The following is a 22,322-nucleotide window of genomic DNA, read 5'->3' as shown; positions in this document are numbered from 1 at the left end:
ACACAGAGGAGGCAGTTTTCCCACCCTCCCGCCCTATTGTTATGTGTTTGTTTTGTGGTGTTTTGTTGCTGGTCTTTTTCTTCTTTTGCAGGTTTCATCGGTTGTCACGGCAGCTGAAAGTTTTTCGTGTTGGCGGTGTGTTTTCTGGTGGTTTCTGACGGTAGACAGGTACTCAGAAGGGATCTGAGGGTGTGGGGGGCTCATCTAACGATCGGCCCCTCTGGGTATTCCTGAACGTTGGAGGGAATACGGTTATGTTCACTGGCGGAAGTTGTCTCCGACCGGTCACAGGTGGAGGCCTTTGGGAAGTTGGTCAGGTGTACCGCAGTGATTGGGTATTGGCTTAAGTGTGGTCACCGTCAGAGATCACCAGAATGGGCAGTTAATGTTAATTAAAATGTGGTTTAATGTTAATAAAGTTATTTATATTTATATATTTATATATATATTTATATATTTATATATTTTCATATTTACAAGTTATTGGAGTAATTTTGAGTTATGTTTAATAAAGGCTGTTGTGGCCAGTTTACTCCAACCTATGGTGTGGTCTCGTTTCTAATAGATAAGGAATAGTATAAGGGGAACATTCAGACTACACTAGTCATGTATCATGTTCACAGTCTATGACCATCTATTGTCTTTTATCATGTCTGCAGTCTCTGAGGGGATCCTAAAAAGGAGTCAAGAGTGGGAGCGCCGCTGGAATGGGGGTTACAGGAAGAGACAGACTGTGTGGACTGTGGAGAGGAGACTAGAGGAATAAAACCTGAGCTGTCTGATTGAGCCCTGCATGGTGCACCTGAGAGGAGGTCAGTGACAGCGCTGCCAGGCCAGTCTGAGGGGGGGGTCACTGATGAAAGGGGGGAGTGAATACAATAATGTAAGGGGGCACTGATATAAAAGTTCCCCCCTACATTAGTAGTCCCCCCCCCTTACGTTAGTGTATTCACTCTGCGGAAAGTGGTCTCTGGTCACCATCCTGCAGACTCTGATGTAAGGGAGAACTCTGTGCTGGCTGTGTTATAGTATACTGACCTTCATGTAAATTGAGAAATATGTTTTTTGACTTTTGTTTAACTTAAACACATTGATAATAGCACTAGCTATGTGTTTATAGTTCAAATATTGATATTTGCACTGTTTAGCACTAAAAAACTTCATTTTAGGTACTTTTTTGCAGTGTCAGTAAAGAATGTGGATCCATCAGTAAATGTCATGATTTTTTGGCAGTAAAAAATTGGTGCTGTTTGTACATTTTGGCGTTCTGCCAGTAAATTTCACGTCAAGGGGTGGGCCAATCACATGCCTCCCTAATAGTATGGCATGATGGATTAGTATCTGCCTGTATTTCCCAAAATTTCCAAATGTTAAAAATGGTCATTGGATTGACACCTTCATTCAGAAAAAACTTCCAGTCTTCTCCATGTTGAATCAGTCCCACATTTTGGTTTACCAGGCATAGAGCCTACTACAATGGGAGTGATTTTTTTTTTCAAAATCTGTAGCTGCTCACTTTAAAATGTCGGATAAGTGGAGTACAGTACTATCTTCTCACAGCTGGTTCTTCTTACAGCTACATATTCCTGGCACCTCCATCTTGGATTTGGGAGCCAGCTGTGGCTCCCTGAAAACATGCATACGGTGAACTTGAATGGTATTTTATAAAATGGTCTAGCAGCTACCTGGGGCATGTAATGTATCCCAGCAAGCTGTGGGAGGGGAGAGGGCAGGGCAAGTGGTATTATCCTCACCTAGATGAGGATTTTGGAAGGGGGTAAAATGTTCAAAATCAGTACTCTCTTCCATCAAAAACAAATGTAACTCAGTTACAGACAGTAGGAGGGAGTGAATGAGAGGGACTTCTCTTTTTGGGTGAAATTCTGCTTTAAATGTCCCAATTTTCTACCTCAAGTATTCCTTTATATTAATATAAGGCAGCATTTCACAGCACATAAAATACGCATAAGAAGCATACTACTTTATTGGGTGGTATAAATTACATACATGTAGTTATATGTGGTGTACTTAAAAAAAACAAGTGTATAGTCTATAGTAAGGCTTACCTGTAGGTATTCTAAGTATCTCCTAAACTTGCACTGTTTAGGAGATATTTACTATATACGCTATCCCCAATATCATCGGTGCATGCACACTTGTGGTGTTTCTTCAGAGCCCATGTCGTGACCGCTGGCACCCGCGCATGCATGTGAATGACGTCATCGTGGCTCCGGCCAATCACAGTGCCGGAAGCCCGGACTTCACTGCAGGGCATCGTTCTAAGGTACGTTTTTCAAAATTAGCTAGTATGAGGTGCATACTAGCTCATTATGCCTTTGTCTTGCAGGTTGCTTGTTTTTTTCTTTTTGTTTTCGGAGGTTTACAAGATCTCTTATGTTGGCCGATATACACATAGTTAAATATTTCACTTGAAACACACATGCTAATGGGTATCATTATCTTGTATCCATGCAAGTTAGGGTGCTACACAGGTTTCCTTGAAAATACAAAAGTGCCATTATTAGCTCTCACAACTTTTCATAACTGAACAGCACTAACTTTCAAACCGCTCAAATACCTGGAAGCATCCAATGGCTTTGAAAAGGGACCTTGGAGAATCTTTCTTTCAGGAATCTACTTAGGGCTTAGTCCTGATTGCTCTGCATTAGTTATTATCTTGTAGCCTCCAAGTAAATATTTTTCTGGTTCAAAAAAAACACATTGTGTAAAGTTAGTTCAGTGGTTTCATAAGAAAAAAATAAAAAGAAAGACAGATTTTATCTTGTCGTTCTCCTTTCCTGAAATATCATCGGTATCTTGGTTCAGACATCTACTAAAGATGGTGTTGTAGACTCCTTCCTCTGTTTGATTTTCATACTTTATTCGTGAAATGATACAGCCGTTGAAACTCTTCTTTTTCGTAGCCTCAAATAGCCAGACTTAAAGTGTATAGGCTTAAGGTTTTTTACCTTTACGCATTCTTTGTATGAAGGTAAAAACCCTTCTGTGTGCAGCGCCCCCATTATTATTACCTCGATCCAGCAATGTGCACAAGAGCACAGGTCTGTTCCTCCTCAATGGCTGAGAGAGCAGCGGGAGCCAATGGCCAACTGTCAACCACAACCAGTGAGCCAATGAGGAGAGAGAGTGAGGGCAGGGCCAAGGCACGCTCCATGTGTGAATGAACACACAGTGCCTCGGCAGGAGGGAGGGGCCAGGAGCTCCAGCGGAGGACCCGAGAAGAGGAGGATCGGGGCTACTCTGTAAAACCACTGCACAGAGCAGGTAAGTATGACATGTTTGTTATTTAACCAGTTCCCGAACCAGCTGCCGCAGTTATACTGCGGCAGGTTGGCTTGGCTGGGCAAAGCGTCGTAGCTGTATGTCGGGCGCATGGCTGCCTAGGACGGATTTTCTTCAGAACTGATCAGTCTCCAGGCCCAGGCCAATCATTTCTGGCCTGGACCTGGTGATCAGTTCTGGCAAATTAAATCCTTCCCTGTAAACACAGGCAGGGGAAGTTATGTCATCTCCCCTCATGGAACCCTTTTCCAGAGAGAGGAGAGAAGACATCTCAGAGTAAGGTGCACCAGCACTACACTAACACAGTACACATAAGCACACTTTTCACCCCCCCCCCCTGATTCCCCCCAATCACCCCCCCCCAAGTTAACCCCTTCACTCTCTGTCACTGTGTCACCCAGTGCAGTGTTCATATATTTTTTTGATCAATGTACTGGTGTCATTTGAGACAATAATCAGTGTTAGGGTACTTAGTGGTAGGCCCCTAATAAGGGTTTAACCCCTTGATCAACCCTGTCACCAGTGATCACTGTATTAGTGTTACAGGTGATGCTGGTTAGCTAGTAATTTTTTTATAGCGTGAGGCCACCCGCTGTATATTTCCTAAATAAAGGTATAACCTCCTGATCATCCAGCGGATGATATCAGTTAGGTTTTAGCGTCAGTCAGGGTCTGCATCGCCCCAGGCAGTGTCAGATTAGTGCCAGTAGCGCTAACACCAACACACGCACCATACACCTCCCGTAGTAGTATAGTGTCTGAACGGATCAATATCTGATCTGATCAAATGTATGTTATCGTCCTCAGTAGTTTAGGGGATCAGCCCAGATACCTGCTAGCACCTGCATTTGGCCCCTCCGTCCAGTCCAGCCCAGCCCACCCAAGTGCAGTATCAATAAATCACTGTCACTTACAAAACACAAAACACATAACTGCATCATTCGCAGAGACGGGCCTGATCCCTGTGAACGCTAACAGCTTTTTTGGTAGCGTTTGAAGCAGTTGCTGACAGGTGCACAATTTTTTCCTTTGAGACTCGCTAGTGCACCAGTAAATTTAGAGCCCAAAATATCCAATCGAAGGTACACTAGTGAAGAAGCCTACACGTTTCTGAGCCTAGTAAAATGGTGTTGATTGCGCTACCCCAGTATCATAATATTGAATACACCACTATTTTCAGCCGTGAAAACAATCAAAAAATTGCCTCAAAAATAAAATACCAATTGTGCACAATAGTATATATCGCTATCACACACTATCCAATCTTTATCATGAAAGCAAAACCAGCATATACTTCAACATAACCCCAATATGCTATATTTTTTCTTCCATTTATTGAAGGTATATTTTTGACTGCAGCAACCAGGCATTTTATATATTATTATGTTATGATTTTTATTCACAGTTTTTCATGGAAGATCTCTATAGATCTATTGTGGACCAAAGCAATTTGTATGCTGGTCAATTCATCGCCGCTAATCCCCAGTTGACCCTTGTCAGAGATTGGAAACCTATTACGGTTTCCGAATTTAAGACCTTCCTGAGTCTATCCCTCCTCATGGGCATAACTGAAAAGAGTGAGTTGCAGTGAGTTGCAGTCATATTGGTCCACTGGCCCAATTCACCATATGCCTGTGTTCTCTGCCTCCATGACCACGACACAATACGAGCAGATCTTGCGGTTCATGCATTTCAATGACAATGAACTCTGTCATCCTCGGGGTAACTCTGTATACGATCGGCTCCACAAAATTCGGCCCCTTCAACCAGCAGTTTGCAGCCTTGTTTACTCCCAATCAAGTTGTCTGTGTTGATGAGTCCCTGATTATGTTTTCTGGTCGCTTGTCTATCAAACAGTATCTTCCCAGCAAGCGTGCCAGATATGGGGTCAAGATGTATAAGCTCTGTGACAGGGCATCAGGCTATACATATAGTTTTATGGTTTACAAGGGAAGAGATAGTCACATGGAGTCAGAGAACTGCCCAGACTATATAGGGAGTGCTGGTAAGATTAAGGGTGGCACCATGTCCCACAAATTCGGAAAGAGGTACCACTTGTAAGTGGACAATTTTACACAAGCATGCCACTTTTTGATTGTGGAATTGGCACATGTGGCACTGTGCGATCTAATCACTGGGGCTTCCCCCAATGGCTTGTAAAGTCCCGACCTAGACGGGGGGGATTGAGCCTGCTTGAAATGTAATAATTTGTTAGCAGTGACGTGGAGGGATTCACGGAATGTTTTTGCTCTGTCCTCCCTTTACGCAGATACGACAGTCCAAATTCCTACGGCAACTGGTGTTGTGGAGAAGCCCCTCTGTGTCCATGAATACAACTTTAACATGGGAGGGGTGGACCTCAAGGACTAGTTGTTGGTACCATACAGGCTCTGCTGAATGCCCAAGAGATCCAGGAAGAGATTGTCACAGCCCTTCTGTTTCCAGACGGTGCTATGGCCCACATTTCCAATGCAAATGCAGTGAGCCGGCTGCATGAGAGGCATTTTCCCTGCCCACCGAACACCCCAAAGAAAATGTCGTTTATGCAGAAAATGCAGATTTAGGTGTGACACCCGCTTTTATTGTCCCTGCTGTCCTGACCAACCTGGTCTCTGCATCGGTGGCTGTTTCAAACGCTACCACACTAGTGGAGTATTAGCATATGGGTACAGAACTACACAGTCCTAGGGCACACTTTCACAGGGTCTCTAAAGATGAGATAGCCAGCACATTTTGAGAGACTCTAATCTGGAATGTTTACAGTTTATATAAAAGTGCAAAAAAAAGAAAACACAAAAAAAAGCCAAAAATTGTTGTGGTTTTATTTTTCTTCTCTCTCTATTGTTCTTTCTTTTGTATTTGCTTTGCAGGTATGGTATGTCTTACTGTTATACTGTAATGTTACTTTTTTTCATTGTTAACCATCATTTGCTTAGCAGGTACGCCATTTAGCTGCAACACTGATTTATTTATCTTGACAGCAACATCGTTTGCTCTCACGATGCATAAATCAGCGACTCCAGCGATGTAGGAGGTGATTTCACCACCGCAGTTTAAAAAAAAATAGTGCATGTATGCCCATCATTAAAAGTGAGTGGATGAAGGGCGGTATTCTAATGGTGGGCATACCCACCAATCAATCCCTTTTCTTTGTTCAGCCCACAAGCTGCATGAAAAAAAGAACATTACAATATATGCCCAACAAGGACCAGCAACGTACTGGTATGTTGCTGGAATTTTTGTGGTTATACCAGAATGATGCCTGCAGGTTTAAGTCTCATCTTTTTTAGCCAGCCTTTCATGTAAAAGCAATCCTAGCAGCTAATTAGCTTCTAGACTGCTTTTACAAGTAGTGGGAGGGAACACCCCCACCGTTTTCCATGGTTTTCTCTGGCTCTCCTGTCCCAACAGGGAACATGAGAATGCAGCAGTTGGCTCTGCCAGCTGACCATAGAGCTGATTGGAGACCGGAATGGCTCCAATCATCTCTAGGGCCTAAGAAAACGGAAGCTAGGAGCATTTCATGACTTGAGTTGTTTCGCCTAAAAAAAAAAAAACACCCCTGTCCCCTTGTGCTCACTCACAAAGGCGAACGCAAGCGTCGGTCTGGTGTCATATGTAAACAGTAATTGCACCATGCATGTGAAGTATCACCACGAAGGTCAGATCGAGGGCAGTAATTTTAGCAGTGGACCTCCTCTGTAAATCTTAAGTGGTAACCTGTAAAGGATTTTAAAGGCTTTAAAAAATGTATGTAGTTTGTCGCCGCTGCACGTTTGTGCGCAATTTTAAAGCATGTTATGTTTGGTATTCATGTACTCGGTATAAGATCATCTTTTTTATCTCATCAAACGTTTGGGCAATATACCGTATATACTCGAGTATAAGCAGAGATTTTCTGCCTCTTTTTTGAGGCTGAAAGTGCCCCCCTCGGCTTATACTCGAGTCATCGCTGTCTGCCCGCTCGATCAGCGTGTCGAGCAGACAGACAGCGGCCATTCTAGAATTCAAAAGCCGCGCCTCCGGCTCCGCCTTCGCCTGTGATAGGCGGAACACTGAATTTCCCAGCAGCCTGTGTTCCGCCTATCACGGGCATCGTCTCATCCTCGTACTACGGACGAGGATGAGACGATGCCCGTGATAGGCGGAACACAGGCTGCTGGGAAATTGAGTGTTCCGCCTATCACGGACATCCGATAGGCGGAACAGCAGTCAGTGGGAAATTGAGTGTTCCGCCTATCACCGACGGAGGCGCGGCTTTTGAATCCTAGAATGGCCGCCGACGAAGAGCTGAAGGACGGAGGCTCGGCTCGGGACGGGACGGGCCGGGCCGGGACGGGCCGGGACGGGCCGGGCCGGGCCGGGACGGGACGCAGGCTGGACGGGACGCAGGCTGGACGGGACGCAGGCTGGACGGGACGCAGGCTGGACGGACACAGGCAGGCTGGACACAGGTAGGCTGCACGGACACACACACACACACACACACACACACACACACACACACACACACACACGGATGCATGGACACACACACACACACACACACACGGATGCATGGACACACACACACACACACACGGATGCATGGACACACACACAGGGATGGATGGACCCACAGGGATGGACGGACACACAGGGATGGACAGGCATGTCTCACCCTCGGCTTATACACGAGTCAATAATTTTTTCCAGTTTTTTTGGGGTAAATTGGGGGCCTCGGCTTATATTCGGGTCGGCCTATACTCGAGTATATACGGTAGTGTGTTTTCATGCACTCAAATTATTTTTCCCCAAAAATTTAGTTTGTGCAAATACTGTATGAAAAGGAAATTGCAACACCCACCATTTTAATCTGTAGGGCCTTTGCTTTAAAGAAATATATATATAATGAAATAAAAAATATAATGTTTGGGGGTTCAAAGTAATTTTCTAGCAAAAAAATAAATATTTTTTCATGTAAACAAAAAGTGTCAGAAAGGTCTTTGTCTTCAAGTGGTTTGAAGACTGCGTGATGTGTGACATAAGCTTCTAATGTTGTACATAAAATGCCAGGACAGTTCAAACCCCCCAAAAAGACCCATTTTTAAAAAGTACACACCCCAAGCTATTTGCTAATAGGCATGGAATATTTGATATTTTTCCACAAGTTTCAGGAAAATTACAAACTTTTTTTTTTGCACAAAGTTGTCACTAAATGATATATTGCTCAAACGTGCCATGGGCATATGTGGAATTACACCCCAAAATACATTCTGCTTCTTCTCCTGAGTACAGGGATACCACATGTGTGAGACTTTTTGGGAGCTTAGCCATGTACAAAACCCCGAAATTCAATCACCGCCTTCAGGCTTTCTAAGGGTGTAAAAAGGTGATTTCACTTCCTCACTACCACAGTTACGGAGTCCCTGAAATGTCAAGATAGCACAAAACCCCCACAAATTACCCCATTTTGGAAAGTAGACATCGCAAAGTATTTGCTAAGAGGCGTGTTGAGTATTTTGCAGCTCTCATTTGTTTTTTGAAAATGAAGAAAGAAAAGAAAATGTATTTTTTTCTTTTTTCAATTTTCAAAACTTTGTGACAAAAAGCGAGATCTGCAAAATACTCAACATGCCTCTCAGCAAATAGCTTGAGGTGTCTACTTTCCAAAATGGGGTAATTTGGGGGGTTTTGTGCTATCTGGGCATTTCATGGCCTCTGAAACTGTGATAGGCAGTGAGGAGTGAAATCAAAAATTTACGCCCTTAGAAAGCTTGAAGGCGGTGCTTGGTTTTCGGGGTCTTGTACGCGGTTAGACTGCCACAAAGTCTCACACATGTGGTATCTTCATACTCAGGAAAAGCAGCAGAATGTATTTTGGGGTATAATTCCACATATAACCATGCCATGCTTGAACAATATATAATTTAGTGACAACTTTGTGTAAAAAAATAAAAAATTTAATTTTCCCGAAACTTGTGGCAAAATATAAAACATTCTGTGGACTCAACATGCCTTTCAGCAAATAGCTTGAAGTGTCTTATTTCCAAAATGGGGTCATTTTGGGGGTTTTGTGCTATCTTGGCATTTTATGGCCTTTGAAACTGTGATAGGTAGTGAGGAGTGAAATCAAAAATTTACGCCCTAAGAAATCAGTTTTCCGTACACGGCTAGGCTCCCAAAAAGTCTCACACATGTGGTATCCCCATATTCAGGAGAAGCAGCAGAATGTATTTTGGGGTGTAATTCCAAATATAACATGGCATGTGAGCAATATATCATTTAGTGACAACTTTGTATTTTTTTTTGGCATTTTTCAATCACTTGTGACAAAAAAGAAAAATATTCAATGGGCTCAATATGCCTTTATAAAAAGTATAAATCAAAAATAGTGAAGAGCTGTTGTGTATTAAGCAAAATAACAGTTCTGCAAAAACTATATACAATATGGTTCACGCCAATAACATCAATGCTGCATACCGCATGCTTCAAAATTGAGTTCAATATAATATAGTACAGTATATATATATATAGTATGTATATAGTACAGTATGCAATGGGCACAAAAGACAGTCCTGTGAACCCAGTTTTTTTCTTCGTGCAATCGAAAGATATTGTGATCAAAGTCCCAGTGCTGTACAACACACTTAATAGATGATGATTTGACCACAAAACCAGCGCTGTTTTTCACAATCACTTGTGACAAAAAATAAAAATATTCAATGGGCTCAACATGCCTCTCAGCAATTTCCTTGGAGTGTCTACTTTACAAAATGCGCCTTATTTTGCAGCAAGGGAGGGGAAAGAAGTTAGAAGTATCCTGAGCCATTGGATATATCCCCCATAAGGTGGGAAAAGTGCTGAGTGACCTGAGTGATTTTTGAGGAGAAGGCACATTTTGAACACGGTGGTGGCACATGAGCGAAACTGATCTGATTTACAGCACTGGGACTTTTGGTTAAAGGAAAACTTTCCTTTGCAGCACTGGTTTTGTGGTCACATCATCATCTGTTTAGTGTGTTGTACAGCAATGGGATTTTGGTCACAATATCTTTCGACTGCATGAAGGAAAAAATTGGGTTTATAGGAGTCTTTTGTGCCCATTGCTTACTATACTGTACTATATACATAATATATATATATAATATATATATATATATATATATATATATATATATATACTATATTATATTGCACTCAATTTTGAAGCATGCGGTATGCAGCATTGATGTTATTTGTGTGAAATGTATTGTATATAGTTTTTGCAGAACTTTTTTTTTGCTTAATACACAACGGCGCTTCACTATTTTTGATTTATACTTTTTATAAAGGGAACGGCAAAGATAATGTTTACATTGAAAACCTGACATGGGGTTCTAATAATTGTTTTCTATATACATCCTTATTCTATTGAAAATTAAGAAAAGATTTTTTAGGGCTTCAAAACACTTTAAAAATGACTGTTATTTCTCAAGATAAAGAAGGGACAATTAAATTTTAGGATGTGAAATTTGAAAGGTTACTAAAGACTCATTCCATATAGACCATACTACAAAAAGCTTGGTTGAACAAGGTCTGCACCATACAGAAAAGGCATTAGAAGAAGAGGAGACACAATCATTCATTGCCTGTCTGTGTTCCCTGTACTAAAGGAAGCGAGTATTGTTTCCCTGCTGTGGTAGCTGGGAAGAGGTTGTAGGGTCAAAGGAAGGACAAAGAGCAAATAACAACTGCCAGAGGTAATAACTGGCCTATCAACCACAGCGCTCATAATATGCCAGTTGTCCCTGACTTTCACAGTTTATTTTTTAAAATATTTGCCAGCTGTGCCATTCTACTGACTTTGTTCCCAGTATTCTATTGCTCTTTAGGAGATTATTTTTTTAGTTTAGCTTAAGGCATCATGCACACTGGATTATGGTTACATAGTTACATAGATAGTCAGGTTGAAAAAAGACACAAGTCCATCTAGTTTAACCAAAGAAAAACAAAAAAAAACAAGCCATACAATTCCATATACACAATCCTTCACCCACAGTTGATCCAGAGGTAGGCGAAAAACCCCAGCAAAGCATGCCCCAATTTGCTACAGCAGGGGAGAAAATTCCTTCCTGATCATCCGAGAGGCAATCGGATTTTCCCTCGATCAACTTTACCTATAAATGCTAGTAACCAGTTATATTATGTACATTTAGGAAAGAATTCAGCCCTTTTTTAAAGCAATCTACTTAGCTTGCCAGAACCACCTCTGGAGGGAGTCTATTCCACATTTTCACAGCTCTTACTGTGAAGAAACCTTTCCGTATTTGGAGATTAAATATTTTTTCCTCTAGACGTAAAGAGTGTCCCCCTGTCCTCTGTGATGACCTTAAAGTGAATAACTCAACACCAAGTTCACTATCTGGACCACTTATGTATGTGTACATGTTGATCATATCCCCCTTAATCTCCTCTTCTCAAGAGGGAATAGATTCAGTTCCTCTAATCTTTTCTCATAGCTGAGCTCCTCCATGCCTCTTATCAGTTTGGTTGCCATTCTCTGCACTCTCTAGTTTTCTGAACTGGTGCCCAAAACAGAACTGCATATTCCAGATGAGGTCTTGCCAATGATTTGTGCAGGGGCAAAATTATATCTCTCTCTCTGGAGTCCATACCTCTCTTAATACAAGAAAGGACTTTGCTTACTTTGGAAACCGCAGCTTGTTATTGCATGCTATTATTGAGCTTATGATCTACCAAAATCCCCAGATCCTTCTGCATGCATATTCTTAGCCCAAAAGTGCATGACTTTACATGTATCAACATTAAACCTCATTTGCCACTTAGTTGCCCAATTAGACAATGCATTGAGGTCAGCTTTTAAATTGGAGACATCCTGTACATTCCACTGCATAGTTTTGTGTCATCAGCAAAGGCAGAAATGTTAATTTTAATTCCAGACCCTATATCATTAATAAAGATATTAAAAAGTAAGGGTCCCAGCACTGAACATTGGGGTACACCACTGATAACCTTAGACCATTCAGAGTAAGAATCATGAATCACTACTTTCTGAATTCTGTCTTTTAGACAGTTTCTATCCATTTACAAATTGATCTTTCCAAATCTGTAGACTTTAACTTACACATTAGCCATGTGTGGGGAACTGTGTCAAATGCTTTTGCAAAAATCCAAGTATACCACATCCATCGTCACCCCTCTGTCCAAGGTATAACTTACCTCCTCATAAAAGAAATCAGGTTTGTTTGACAACTTCTGTCTTTCATGAATCCATGCTGTCTGTTGCTTAAAATATATATTTTTTCCAGCAAGAACTCGTCTATGTTGTCTTTTATTAAGCTCTCCAGTATCTTCCCGGCTATAGTAGTTAAACTAACAGGTATATAGTTACTTAGTAAAGACTTTTATCCCTTTTTAAATATGAGCGCCACATTGGCCCTAAGCCAATCCAGTGGTACCATTCCAGTCATTAAGGAGTCCCTAAATAATAGAAACAATGGCTTTGAAATGATAGAGCTCAATTCTTTTAGGATGGGTGGACCAGGTCCAAGTGCTTTATCCACCTTTATTCTGTCTAAATATTTCTGGACCATATCACTTTTGAGCCATTGTGGATCATTTGGGGCTGTGTCACTACCACCCCCGTTATGCATTTGAGCTCCCCCGTGCTCCTTTGCATATACAGAGCTGAAGAAAGTATTTAATACATTTGCCTTCTCTTTGTCCCCAGTCCCCTCCCCCCCCTCTAGATTATTTTGTAAAGGGCCTATATGCTCAGACCTGACCCTTTTACTATTAATATATTTGAAGATTTTTTGGGGTGTGTCCTACTATCTTTTGCAATCTGTCATTCGTTTTGAATTTTTGTGTCCTTGATTTCCTTTTTACATATTCTGTTATATTCTTTGTAGCATTTAAACAATGATAGTGTTCCTTCATTCTTTTATTTTTATAAAGCTCTTTTCTTATTATTTATAGCCATTTTAACTTTGGCCATGAATCACATAGGTTTTATTTTTAGCCTTTTAAACGTATCGCCCATGGTAATATACTTTGCAGTGAGTTTGCATACAGTCAATTTGAAGAATTCCCATTTCTGTTCTGTGTCCATTAATGCCAATATTGCCTCCCAGTCTAAGTCCTGGTGAGAAACCCCCATCCTTTGAAAAATGTCTCCCTTAAAGTTAAGTGTTTTTATCTTATCTGTATGTTTGTTGTTTACAGCTAACATTAAATGAAATCATGTTATGGTCACTGCTGCCCAGATGTTATTTTATATGAATATTGGTAATAAGCTCTGCATGGTTTGAGTTTACCAGGTCCAGCAGAGCATCATTCCTAGTCGGGGACTCAATAAACTGGACCATAAAATTGTCTTGTAATAGGTTTATAAATGTTTGCCCTTTAACTGTCCCAGCAGTGCCATTACTCCAGTCAATTTCCAGGTAGTAAACGCTGTTTCACCTTACAGGAAACAAAAAAAACCTCACCCAAGCTCCATTTTTTTTTCAAACCAGTTTAGGTGAGTTTAGCAGAGTCTTGCCGCATTTGGTGTTTGGGAGTTTATTTCATTGGCCAGAATTTTAATTTATTCTGGCCATTTAAAAGAATAATGCTTCATGTACACAGGACGTTTTAAAACCTCTCCTGAACGATGGAACTTGACAGCTAGAAACCGACATTTAAAAACATCCATTGTGCTGCTTTTTCATGCCGCGCTGAGGTTGCGTTTAGAAGCGTTTTTTGCATTGCAAATGGTCAGAAATGTATATTAATTAAAAATGCCTATAAACGAAACGGAGCTAAATGCTAGTCACCACATTTAAACACGTTTACAAGCTGTTACAGGCATTTGGCATTTCAAATGCATCTGAACATCCATCATGAACGTGTTTTTTTTTGCTTTCCAAAAAAATGATAATAAACTCAACTGCCTGGAAACTACTATAAATGACCCTGTATTCAATGGGCTCAACATGCCTCTCAGCAATTTCCTTGGAGTGTCTACTTTACAAAATGCGCCTTATTTTGCAGCAAGGGAGGGGAAAGAAGTTAGAAGTATCCTGAGCCATTGGATATATCCCCCATAAGGTGGGAAAAGTGCTGAGTGACCTGAGTGATTTTTGAGGAGAAGGCACATTTTGAACACGGTGGTGGCACATGAGCGAAACTGATCTGATTTACAGCACTGGGACTTTTGGTTAAAGGAAAACTTTCCTTTGCAGCACTGGTTTTGTGGTCACATCATCATCTGTTTAGTGTGTTGTACAGCAATGGGATTTTGGTCACAATATCTTTCGACTGCATGAAGGAAAAAATTGGGTTTATAGGAGTCTTTTGTGCCCATTGCTTACTATACTGTACTATATACATAATATATATATATAATATATATATATATATATATATATATATATATATATATACTATATTATATTGCACTCAATTTTGAAGCATGCGGTATGCAGCATTGATGTTATTTGTGTGAAATGTATTGTATATAGTTTTTGCAGAACTTTTTTTTTGCTTAATACACAACGGCGCTTCACTATTTTTGATTTATACTTTTTATAAAGGGAACGGCAAAGATAATGTTTACATTGAAAACCTGACATGGGGTTCTAATAATTGTTTTCTATATACATCCTTATTCTATTGAAAATTAAGAAAAGATTTTTTAGGGCTTCAAAACACTTTAAAAATGACTGTTATTTCTCAAGATAAAGAAGGGACAATTAAATTTTAGGATGTGAAATTTGAAAGGTTACTAAAGACTCATTCCATATAGACCATACTACAAAAAGCTTGGTTGAACAAGGTCTGCACCATACAGAAAAGGCATTAGAAGAAGAGGAGACACAATCATTCATTGCCTGTCTGTGTTCCCTGTACTAAAGGAAGCGAGTATTGTTTCCCTGCTGTGGTAGCTGGGAAGAGGTTGTAGGGTCAAAGGAAGGACAAAGAGCAAATAACAACTGCCAGAGGTAATAACTGGCCTATCAACCACAGCGCTCATAATATGCCAGTTGTCCCTGACTTTCACAGTTTATTTTTTAAAATATTTGCCAGCTGTGCCATTCTACTGACTTTGTTCCCAGTATTCTATTGCTCTTTAGGAGATTATTTTTTTAGTTTAGCTTAAGGCATCATGCACACTGGATTATGGTTACATAGTTACATAGATAGTCAGGTTGAAAAAAGACACAAGTCCATCTAGTTTAACCAAAGAAAAACAAAAAAAAACAAGCCATACAATTCCATATACACAATCCTTCACCCACAGTTGATCCAGAGGTAGGCGAAAAACCCCAGCAAAGCATGCCCCAATTTGCTACAGCAGGGGAGAAAATTCCTTCCTGATCATCCGAGAGGCAATCGGATTTTCCCTCGATCAACTTTACCTATAAATGCTAGTAACCAGTTATATTATGTACATTTAGGAAAGAATTCAGCCCTTTTTTAAAGCAATCTACTTAGCTTGCCAGAACCACCTCTGGAGGGAGTCTATTCCACATTTTCACAGCTCTTACTGTGAAGAAACCTTTCCGTATTTGGAGATTAAATATTTTTTCCTCTAGACGTAAAGAGTGTCCCCCTGTCCTCTGTGATGACCTTAAAGTGAATAACTCAACACCAAGTTCACTATCTGGACCACTTATGTATGTGTACATGTTGATCATATCCCCCTTAATCTCCTCTTCTCAAGAGGGAATAGATTCAGTTCCTCTAATCTTTTCTCATAGCTGAGCTCCTCCATGCCTCTTATCAGTTTGGTTGCCATTCTCTGCACTCTCTAGTTTTCTGAACTGGTGCCCAAAACAGAACTGCATATTCCAGATGAGGTCTTGCCAATGATTTGTGCAGGGGCAAAATTATATCTCTCTCTCTGGAGTCCATACCTCTCTTAATACAAGAAAGGACTTTGCTTACTTTGGAAACCGCAGCTTGTTATTGCATGCTATTATTGAGCTTATGATCTACCAAAATCCCCAGATCCTTCTGCATGCATATTCTTAGCCCAAAAGTGCATGACTTTACATGTATCAACATTAAACCTCATTTGCCACTTAGTTGCCCAATTAGACAATGCATTGAGGTCAGCTTTTAAATTGGAGACATCCTGTACATTCCACTGCATAGTTTTGTGTCATCAGCAAAGGCAGAAATGTTAATTTTAATTCCAGACCCTATATCATTAATAAAGATATTAAAAAGTAAGGGTCCCAGCACTGAACATTGGGGTACACCACTGATAACCTTAGACCATTCAGAGTAAGAATCATGAATCACTACTTTCTGAATTCTGTCTTTTAGACAGTTTCTATCCATTTACAAATTGATCTTTCCAAATCTGTAGACTTTAACTTACACATTAGCCATGTGTGGGGAACTGTGTCAAATGCTTTTGCAAAAATCCAAGTATACCACATCCATCGTCACCCCTCTGTCCAAGGTATAACTTACCTCCTCATAAAAGAAATCAGGTTTGTTTGACAACTTCTGTCTTTCATGAATCCATGCTGTCTGTTGCTTAAAATATATATTTTTTCCAGCAAGAACTCGTCTATGTTGTCTTTTATTAAGCTCTCCAGTATCTTCCCGGCTATAGTAGTTAAACTAACAGGTATATAGTTACTTAGTAAAGACTTTTATCCCTTTTTAAATATGAGCGCCACATTGGCCCTAAGCCAATCCAGTGGTACCATTCCAGTCATTAAGGAGTCCCTAAATAATAGAAACAATGGCTTTGAAATGATAGAGCTCAATTCTTTTAGGATGGGTGGACCAGGTCCAAGTGCTTTATCCACCTTTATTCTGTCTAAATATTTCTGGACCATATCACTTTTGAGCCATTGTGGATCATTTGGGGCTGTGTCACTACCACCCCCGTTATGCATTTGAGCTCCCCCGTGCTCCTTTGCATATACAGAGCTGAAGAAAGTATTTAATACATTTGCCTTCTCTTTGTCCCCAGTCCCCTCCCCCCCCTCTAGATTATTTTGTAAAGGGCCTATATGCTCAGACCTGACCCTTTTACTATTAATATATTTGAAGATTTTTTGGGGTGTGTCCTACTATCTTTTGCAATCTGTCATTCGTTTTGAATTTTTGTGTCCTTGATTTCCTTTTTACATATTCTGTTATATTCTTTGTAGCATTTAAACAATGATAGTGTTCCTTCATTCTTTTATTTTTATAAAGCTCTTTTCTTATTATTTATAGCCATTTTAACTTTGGCCATGAATCACATAGGTTTTATTTTTAGCCTTTTAAACGTATCGCCCATGGTAATATACTTTGCAGTGAGTTTGCATACAGTCAATTTGAAGAATTCCCATTTCTGTTCTGTGTCCATTAATGCCAATATTGCCTCCCAGTCTAAGTCCTGGTGAGAAACCCCCATCCTTTGAAAAATGTCTCCCTTAAAGTTAAGTGTTTTTATCTTATCTGTATGTTTGTTGTTTACAGCTAACATTAAATGAAATCATGTTATGGTCACTGCTGCCCAGATGTTATTTTATATGAATATTGGTAATAAGCTCTGCATGGTTTGAGTTTACCAGGTCCAGCAGAGCATCATTCCTAGTCGGGGACTCAATAAACTGGACCATAAAATTGTCTTGTAATAGGTTTATAAATGTTTGCCCTTTAACTGTCCCAGCAGTGCCATTACTCCAGTCAATTTCCAGGTAGTAAACGCTGTTTCACCTTACAGGAAACAAAAAAAACCTCACCCAAGCTCCATTTTTTTTTCAAACCAGTTTAGGTGAGTTTAGCAGAGTCTTGCCGCATTTGGTGTTTGGGAGTTTATTTCATTGGCCAGAATTTTAATTTATTCTGGCCATTTAAAAGAATAATGCTTCATGTACACAGGACGTTTTAAAACCTCTCCTGAACGATGGAACTTGACAGCTAGAAACCGACATTTAAAAACATCCATTGTGCTGCTTTTTCATGCCGCGCTGAGGTTGCGTTTAGAAGCGTTTTTTGCATTGCAAATGGTCAGAAATGTATATTAATTAAAAATGCCTATAAACGAAACGGAGCTAAATGCTAGTCACCACATTTAAACACGTTTACAAGCTGTTACAGGCATTTGGCATTTCAAATGCATCTGAACATCCATCATGAACGTGTTTTTTTTTGCTTTCCAAAAAAATGATAATAAACTCAACTGCCTGGAAACTACTATAAATGACCCTGTGTACATGTACTGATAAGATAACAAAGAGGAGAGTTCACAGGCAGCTGAAAAAAACACCCAACTGCTCCTAAATGTCCATTTACCAGCAGTAATGTACACGAGGCCTAAATGCTGAAGTGTTAAACACGCCTGCCGTTTAGGCTCTTTTGGCGGTTTTTATACCCAAAAGCTCATTTCCTAAAATCAATTTTTCTGCTTCAGGAGAAGAGCTTTGATTGCCTCTAAACTCTGGTAAATTTGAGTTCAGTTCAGGGACTTTGGCAAAAATTGCCAAAAGCTCCTAAACGTCATTTTAGAAGCACCAGTGTGAATTAGGCCTAAATGTGATTCCCTAGCACAGAGGTCTCCAAACTTTCTAAATAAAGTTTACTGTCCTTCAGGCTTTAGTGTGCCCAGTAGGAGTAAACGATGTCCAAACTTTTAAGCTCCATACACACTATTAGATTTTCTGCTGATTTTTGTCAAAACCATGTAGTGCAAGGGCCTGCCTGATTGCATACAAATTGAAACTCCTAAGGTTTGACCTCATATTATATGGTTTTGGTAAATCTGAAGGAAAAAATCAACAGAAAATCTGATAGTTTGTATGGGGCTTTATTTGAAAGAAACAGTCGGTGTCAGTGGGAGGAATTGTGCCTCTTTTTTTTGTCAGTGGAAGGAATTATACCCCATTGTTGGTGTCAGTGGCAGGAATAATGCCTCAAGGGCTGTATAAAAGCATGCAAATGCTACAGTTTGGAGACTATTGCCCTAGCAAATAATTGTACATTATTTTTATTTTTTTTAATATTATCAGGTTATTAATCCATTCAACAACCTGCACCTAAACCTTAATCACTTTTCTATCAGGGAATTGTTTTTTATTTTTTTTCACACACACATTAAGATTTTCATTTTTTGCTAGAGAATTATGTTTTAGTTCACACAAACACAATTTAATATGCATTTTTTGGGGAAAACAAAAAATATAGGGTTACGTTATCAAAAAGTTTTGAGACTAGTTTTGTACCACACCAACAAATGGCAATACAAGGCTGCATGCACAGTCACAGGGAGCAACGACCTTCATAAGTCAGTCGGCCAAAAGACATCATCCAGGAGCTGTGCAACTGGTGATATTCTGACCACATGCATTATCAATTCTACTATTTCATCATGGACAGCAAGAGCAGAAGAACATAATTGGAAGACTACGAGAGATCAAGAAGACCTTAAACTAACTCAACCCCCGAAAATGTCAAAATTATTCAGCAACTTGTGCATGATGATCGATGGAGAACAATCGCACGTACCATTCACCTTGAATGACTCATTGCAGCTTTGCCATAAACTTGACGAAACATGTCAAATGTCTCTTTGGCAGATTTGCCCAGTTTCACGCAGAACTTCGCAATTGCTCTTTGTTCTAACTTGCTGTTCATGATGAAATAGCAGACGTGGTAACACACATGGTTAGAATAGCACCAGTTACACAGCTCCCGATGTACACGGGACAATGTCTTTTGGCACACTGACTTATGAAGGTCAGCGCTCCCTGTGACTGTGCATGCAGCCTTGTGCTGCCATCTGTTGCCATGTTACAAAACTATTCTCTAAACTTTTTGATACCACCTTGTAGATGCCAAACATGATACCAAATTCTACAACAGATTAGATCACTTTTGCTGATAATAATAATAATAATAATAATAGCAAGCTCACAGCTACAGCAGCAATGAGCTTGTTTTAACGCCTTGACCACCAGGACGTTTATAAATGTACCATGGTAGGCAAGCGGTAAAATAGGGACTCCACTCCCCTGTTTTTTTCTTCTGCTTTTACCTGTACTGCCCTTTGTCCTTAAAAAATAATTATGTGTCCAGTCATCAGAGGGCCAGGTGTCTCTTTCAGATTCTTGATCCGGGCCCCTGATGATGCAAGGCTGCACATGCGCAGTGTGCCCAAGATTGCCTGCTGTATGTCCAAAGTGCTGCCTCTAATGCCGCGTACACACGTAGCCAACTATCCGGCGGACTTAGTCTGACGGACTTCCCGCCGGACTTTCCGAACGAGCTACTTGCCCACACACGGCACTTTTTCAGTGGACTAATATGGCGTACTAAGTCTGCCGGACTATCCGCCGTACTTTTGAAATGAACGGACTCGCCCACACACGCGGAGGAAAGTCCGCTCATTTTGAGAGCGTCTCCAGGTAGCCGGGGCCAGCGAAGGAGGCATCGCTGGCCCCGTCACCTGGTATGGACTTAAAGGGGAACCCCTACACCAAAAAATCGGCGTGGGGGTCCCCCCCTAGGTCCACATCAGACCCTTGTCCGAGCACGCTACCCAGCCGTCTAGGAAAGGGGGTGAGGACAAGCGAGCGCCCCCCCTCCTGAGCCATGCCAGGCCGCGTGCCCTCAACATGGGGGTGCCTTGGGGAAGGGGGGCGCGCGGCCCCCCCACCCCAAAGCACCTTGTCCCTGGCCGTTGGTTGTCGGGGTCTGCGGGCGGGGGGCTTATCGGAATCCGGGAGCCCCCTTTAATAAGAGGGCCCCCGGATACTGGCCCCCCACCCTATGTGAATGAGTATGGGGTACAATGTACCCCTACCCCTTCACCTGTGGTGAGGATGCTGGGACTGTGACATCATAATGGGCGGGAACATCATCCGGTGATGTCCCTATATAAGTCGCCGCGCCGCATCCCCATCATTGTGAGCGGAGGGAGCGACGAGGCAACATCTGAAGAGAAGAAAAGAAGAAGAGAAGAGAACAGAAGACGGCGACAGCGGCGACAGAAGACCGGGCCACCGCCTGTAAAAGAGCTAGAAGAAGGCGCGGTGGCCCGGCAAGAAGAACCGAAGAGGGGGACAAGACCCCCAAAGTCGGAAGAAGAGGGCGGCGGTGGCGAAGAAGAAAGCCGGGCTCCTCCGCTAGCAAAAGAGCTAGCAGAAGATAGTGGAGTTCCGCGAGAAGACCCCCGAAGACGGACAGAAGACCCCCGGAGCTGTGCAATAAACTATTTTAACCCTTGTGTGTTGTGTTTTTTTTTTACTTTTTTTTTTACAGGTGAATGGGTAGGGGTACATTGTACCCCATACTCATTCACATAGGGTGGGGGCCCTTATTAAAGGGGGCTCCCGGATTCCGATAAGCCCCCTGCCCGCAGACCCTGACAACCAACGGCCAGGGTAGTCGGGAAGAGGCCCTTGTCCTCATCAATATGGGAACAAGGTGCTTTGGGGTGGGGGGGGCCACCCCCATGTTGAGGACACTTGGCCTGATACGGCTCAGGGGGGGTGCTCGCTCGTCCCCACCCCCTTTCCTGGCCGGCCGGGTAGCGTGCTCGGATAAGGGTCTGATGTGAACCTGGGGGACCCCCACGCCGATTTTTCGGCGTAGGGGTTCCCCTTTAAGTCCATACCAGGTGACGGGGCCAGCGACGCCTCCTTCGCTGGCCCCGGCTACCTGGAGACGCGCTCAAAATGAGCGGACTTTTCTCCTGGCGGGAAAAGTCCATTCATTTCAAAAGTATGGCGAACTGGCACACACACGGCCGGATTGTCCGCCGAAATGCGAGTCCGGCAACTACTTTCTAAGTCCGCCGGACTTTTGGGTAAAAAAAGTCCGCTGGAGCCTACACACGGGGGGATGAGTCCGCCGGACTTTTCCACCGGATTGTTTGATCGTGTGTACGCGGCATAAGCCTCCTGGGATGGGTGACATGAGTATCCTGGGAGGCTTTGGGGGACATCACTCTCACCTAGGCAAGAAACCAGGAAGTGCAGAGCCCAGGATCTACAAAAAAAAATCTAAAATAATGTAATCTCTGATTGTGCAAAGGGGGGAAGGGG

At 41.7% G+C, this 22,322-nt stretch overlaps 1 protein-coding gene across 1 annotated transcript in view; it reads right to left on the bottom strand.

The window, feature by feature from the left end:
- Positions 1–22,322, bottom strand: part of COL26A1 (collagen type XXVI alpha 1 chain) — a 558,415-nt gene that overhangs the window by 529,630 nt on the left and 6,463 nt on the right. The gene's annotated exons all lie outside the window — the stretch shown is intronic.

The sequence above is a fragment of the Lithobates pipiens genome, unplaced genomic scaffold, assembly GCF_037356315.1.
Source record: "Lithobates pipiens isolate NorthernLeopardFrog02 unplaced genomic scaffold, aLitPip1_a1.2 Scaffold_16, whole genome shotgun sequence".
NCBI lineage: Eukaryota > Metazoa > Chordata > Amphibia > Anura > Ranidae > Lithobates > Lithobates pipiens.
The sequence above is the reverse complement of the archived record's forward strand: the minus strand, read 5'-3'. Positions and strand labels throughout refer to the sequence as shown.